Below are 5,735 nucleotides of genomic sequence, written 5' to 3' on the forward strand. Positions count from 1 at the left end.
ACACCTGGCTGGAGATGAGAAGGGTGTGGTTTACCTGCTCAAACATGAGCCATATGATTTGGGGAAAAGTGTGATGAGTGGCTGACTTTGATCAAGTCCACTACCTGGATTTTGGAAATGAAGATTTCCTTCAGAGAAGAACTGGATGGAAATAGTCAGCTAATCCTGGGATGTAATAATGCGTCCTCATACTAAGGTCTCATGGTCTAGATGCCAAGCTAGAACTTTAAGAAGACAAGCTTCACCTGTGAGTGGATTGATAAGTTTGACCTGGTTTGTTCAAATTAGTAAGGCAACCTGTTAGATGCATTCAGGTATGAGGAAATAAACCTTGTCTCTCTGCGAGGGTAGAAGGTATGTGACAAAGAATGGAGAGAGGAAACATAAATATAGAGAAGGAAGACAGTGATGGTTGGTTTTGAAACTGCCCAGCATTGTTTTCCTGCACTGAATAATGGTAAAAAGAGCAAATGCTTTCTGAGTACTTACCATATGCAAGCATTTCTGTGAGCACATCACAAGTATACCAAATATGCACAATATAGATGAAAAAAATAAGGCTCAGAGAGGAGAAGGAATTCTTGTAAAGTCACTCAAGTCTGTCTGACTCAAAAGCTAAGGAAGTGTACTATTTCTTAATCTATGTAAGCATCCCCCGTTCAACCAGGATGTATTTCAAACCCTCCTTTGATAAGGCATGCAGATAAAGGTCTGCAGAGAAAGTCTGTGGATGATCTGAAGCAAATTTCTCTGGGCAGGACTCTGAGAGAGGGGGTAAGCACAGTGGTTGAAAGCCTGGCACTGTCTAGCTGTTGTGGGTTTGGAAACCTGTACTTTGTTAGCCTGACTATCAGGCTTTGTGTTTTCTGTGCTTGTGTCTCTTTGTCTTCCGTCAGGTTCCTTTGGAAAATTCCAACCTGTTTTGCTGAGCTGAGAGAAACAATGTTCTTTTGTTCAGTCCTGAGCCACAGAGCAGGGAACAACACTTCTCTGTCAGGGTGGAGGAAAGGATGGAATGGGATGGAGGCAGCCTGGGGAGAATGGCGAATATCAAAGTGAGAGAAGCCTGAGAGGGAGCCCCACGTGCACACATGCACTCCTGGGTCCTTTGCTCTTCTGTGTGTGGTGGCAAGAGGGAGAGAAGGGAAAGAAGGCAAATGGCCTTTTACTTACTTAAACTATTGTCCTCCCTTGACTGTGGCTGTACTCTTTGGAACAGGCGTCCAGTAGAGCATATACAGGGGTTCTTTAGGGGTCTCCATCATTGACCTCTCCACTGTTTATTCCTCTAACTTGGGATAAACTAGCCTGATGTATGCTGAAGTCCATCAATTCCTTCTTTTCTCCCATATGACCCTAAACTTGTTGCTGGTGTCCTCCCGCCCCACAAGGAGACTTCTCGAGTAGGGTGCTCACAAGATAGCTCCAGCCTGCCTATCTTTTTAAGAACTATTTATTTATTTGGCTCCACTAGGTCTTAGTTGCAGCATGCAAGATCTTCAGTCTTCATCGAAGCATGAGGAATTTTTAGTTGAGGCACGTGGGATCTAGTTCCCTGACCAGGGATGGAGCCTGGGCCCCCTGCTTCAGGAGTGTGGAGTCTTAGTCACTGAGTGTGGAGACTTCCTCACTTATCAGGAAAGTCCCAAGCCTGATAATCTTTTTCACTGTACACTTTGTCAAAGAAAAATCCTACATCCTTGCCATGCCTGTTGGGAATCTGACTAGTTAAAAAAAACAACTACAAAAAACTTTAGTTTAATTGATGCTATACCGGCTAAGTCTAAAACCGTGCCATCTTTGACTACATTGGCTATACTGCTTTAGTAAAGGAGCAATTTACTCCTCGACTATCCATTCTGTCCTCCTTGTCATCACACCCAGTGTCTTTTCCTCTGGTCAAACAGATACAGAGGGCAGATTACCAATTTCAGGGCATAATCATAACTTCAGCTGGAAATCATCTCCCTTCTTCTTGCAGGCATTTCCCAAATGTATGAGTCTCCCTGTGGTTTTTTTAGTGTCCTCCTCCCTTGGGTTGGGTGGGCTTCCCAGGTGACTCAATGGTAAAGAATCCGCCTGCCAATGCAGAAGCCATAGGAGATGCAGGTTCAATCCCTGGGTCAGGAAGATCCCCTGGAGAAGGAAATGGCAATCCATTCCAGTATTCTTGCCAGAATAATCCCTAGGACAGGGATTTGCCTGGGGTTGCAAAGAGTCAGACACCACTGAGCACACAGGCAGCACGCACCAGTTGGGTTGGGTAGGGGATGGGCAAAGAGGAAGCAGAAAGAAAGCATGGTAGAGAGAAGGAACTCACAACCCTGGTATTTCTTTTAGACTCTTTGGTGACAGGGTGATAGCTGGAGAAGCAATCTAACCCTTTTTTAGTAAGTTCGTGGGCCCACATCTGAAGATTTTTTCAGAACTGAAGGTGGAAAGTACAAGCGCTTATCTTCCTCACTTTTAGCACTGTTGTCAGCTTTGGGGTTTTCCCAGTGAGCAGAGGTGGCAGGAAAAGTCTTATTAAAGGTTCGATGTGTTTTAATCCAATAACAAGGGTGCAGAACTATGCTTCTTGCAACCGTAGGTCAATATGGAACTAAAATGAAATAGGGCTGACAGTCCAGCCCATAGTGGCTATTAAATCAGTGGCAGCCATTATAGCTCAACAACCTCAAATTTTAAACCTGTAGGGCCAATTCCAGAATTCATAAGATTTGGGGTTTTAAAATGGTAATTCTATGTATTATATAGCACCCCCAGGGTCTCTGGAGCAAAACCCTCTAATCAAGTACATTAATACTTCTGCAGTAAAACATATAAATAGTCACAGTAACGGGTTTACGTAAAGACTTTAAATAACTTAATGTCAATGCAGGTGATGATTTGCCACTAAGTGAGTTCAGATCTCTATAAGGTTTTGGCATCAAATGAGTTGTGAACAAATTGTCAGCTTTTAGAGTTCCTTAGATTTCAGTTTCTGATAAAAAGGTTGTGGACTTGAATTAATAATACAAGGTGTTTGTCCTGGGAACTGAAAACCAAGTCACTAGACTCACTGCCTACTCCCAACAATGCATCATTGATCTAACCCTTTACAGAAAAAACTGTGCTTCATTTGACCCATTCGTGTTTTACCTGCTAGCAGAAAACAACGCCCTTTCTAAGTGCGTCAATTGTTCTACCTCTCTCTGGCGAAAGGACTTGGTGTGTAGCAGACAGGCCTCTTGGATGACTGTAACAGTACAGAAATGTATTAAATGGTGCCCTGCTGCTTAACAAGCACTGATACAACTCTGAAACATGCCTAATTATAACCATGGTGTGTCAGGCACAAGGCTGAGTTCCTTGGAAATTCTATCCACTTTAAAGAGCATAGAGTACACCCTTAGTTATTAGTCCTTTTAAAGTATTACATTCTGGCTACTGTTGCTTGATTATATACACTGTGGACTTTGACCAAGCTCCTTCTACTATTGAATGGCTGATTAAAAAAAAAAAAGTTTAAAAAGGTAGAATAAAAACTATAAATTTAATCTAGAGTCTTCAGATTTCTTACATTTATTGCTGAACTTAAGATATTTACTATCAATTAATTGACTTATTTAAAATAATACACTGTAGAAATCTTCATGTTAGGCTAAAAATATTTTTAGTATAACTTATTAGAGCAATAAGAGGTATTTTTAGTACAATGTCAAAAATGCCCTAGAGCTTTAGAATTGAAAGCATATGTACATAACTTCTGCATGTTTGGCATGAAATGTAATTTTTAAGAAATACATGGGATGTGAAACACTTAATGCAGAATAGTATTTATTCCTGTAGGAAAGGGAATGCCATCTTCAAAAATTACATAGGCACCTACATAGGTATTGATAAATAAAATTTTATTCTTTGAACTGGATTCAAGGTAAGTGGGTATTTATTATTATTTATATTTTTGAATGCCTGAAATATTTCATGATAAATATACATGTACAGTTTGCATTAATTTTTCTAAGCTAGGGCAAAATAAGCACAAAATATGCTTCTATGTCAAATATCTTGAGAATGATGAACTATTTACTATTTAGCCAAACTTTTATGGATTTGCTTCTTGATATTTCTTCATGCTCAGCATTCTTTGTAGGAATTAGTTGGCAGATAAAAGGGAAGGCCTGCAAATAAAGTGTCTGTGGAAAATGATTCCATTTTGAATATGAAGTGTGACACTTTATTCTTAGAGGGAGGTTGAAAGCCACTGTGATCACGCTCCTGCCCCTTCAGTCGCCTCTGGCATTTCCCCTCTAGCCTTACCTTTGTATGTTGCAGAAGTTGGTCATTTGTCTTGCCATCTGCATTTTTGGTTCTGTGCTTCCTTTCTCATGGAAACTATTGAAAATAAGGCATCATTATTACACGAAAGAGGCCTTTCCCAGAATCCCATAAAAGTTTATATGCAAAAAAAGCCAGAGTCCACATTAGTCAGCCTTAACAAGATGTGGGAACCTAATCACGGTTCTGTTTGGTATGCAGAAAAATCTTCTTGGAAGCAAATGCTAAACAAACATATATGAAAGTGCTTATTTAGCACTATTTACACAAACTTTTTACATTTAACATTCTCATATTAAAATTTTGGGGGGCAGGAATTGTGCTTCCGCCATCTTTCCAGCCCTCAGTCGGACGGGCGTGGAAACGCTTCTGGAAGTAACATTGCGATGGCTGCCCAAAGAGAACCCCAAGTTCAATTCAAACTTGTTTTGGTTGGTGATGGTGGTACTGGAAAAAACTACATTCGTGAAGCATTATCTGACTGGTGAATTTGAGAAGAAGTATGTAGTTACCTTGGGTGTTGAGGTCCATCCTCTTGTGTTCCATATCAACAGAGGACCTATCAAGTTCAATGTATGGGATACAGCTGATCAGGAGAAATTTGGTGGACTGAGAGGTGACTATTAGATACAAGCTCAGTGTGCCATTATAATATTTGATGTAACATCAAGAGTTACTTACAAGAATGTGCCTAACTGGCATAGAGATCTAGTACGAGTGTGTGAGAATATCCCAATTGTGTTGTGTGGCAACAAAGTGGATATTAAAGACAGAAAGGTTAAGGCAAAGTCAATTGTCTTCCACTGAAAGAAGAATCTTCAGTACTATGACATTTCTGCCAAAAGTAACTACAGCTTTGAAAAGCCCTTCCCTGGCTTGCTAGAAAACTGATTGGAGACCCTAACTTGGAGTTTGTTGCCATGCCTGCTCTTGCCCTGCCAGAGGTGTTCATGGACCCAGCCTTGGCAGCACAGTACGAGCACGATTTAGAGGTTGCTCAGACGACTGCTCTCCCGGATGAAGATGATGACCTGTGAGAAAGTGAAGCTGGGCCCAGCGTCGGAAGTCGAGTTTTATAGGCAACTGTCCTGTGACGTCAGTGGTGCAGCGTGTTTGCCACTTTATAACATAGCTACGCAGAACACGTGCTTAATCTTTGGATGCTGAAGGAGATGGATGGGCTTTGGAGTGAATGTTGGAGTTTAAAAAAAAAATACCCTCATTTTTTGAAACCTGCGTATTTAGGTGTTTTGGAACACAGTTCTTTCCTCCTTGAGTTTCAAATACAAGACTGCTATAGTCACATGACAGTATTGAGAGGGGGAATCTTGTTTATTTCTGTCATTCCCATTCCTTTTCATTTAGAATCAGAATAAAGTTGTATTTCAAATATCTAAAAAATAAATAAATAAAAT

At 40.7% G+C, this 5,735-nt stretch overlaps 1 pseudogene; it reads left to right on the plus strand.

The window, feature by feature from the left end:
• The first annotated feature begins 4,706 nt into the window (after window positions 1-4,706).
• On the plus strand, window positions 4,707-5,366 carry LOC102276988 (GTP-binding nuclear protein Ran-like; annotated as a pseudogene).
• Window positions 5,367-5,735: the final 369 nt, after the last annotated feature.

The sequence above is a fragment of the Bos mutus genome, chromosome 4 (genome assembly GCF_027580195.1).
Source record: "Bos mutus isolate GX-2022 chromosome 4, NWIPB_WYAK_1.1, whole genome shotgun sequence".
Lineage (NCBI taxonomy): Eukaryota > Metazoa > Chordata > Mammalia > Artiodactyla > Bovidae > Bos > Bos mutus.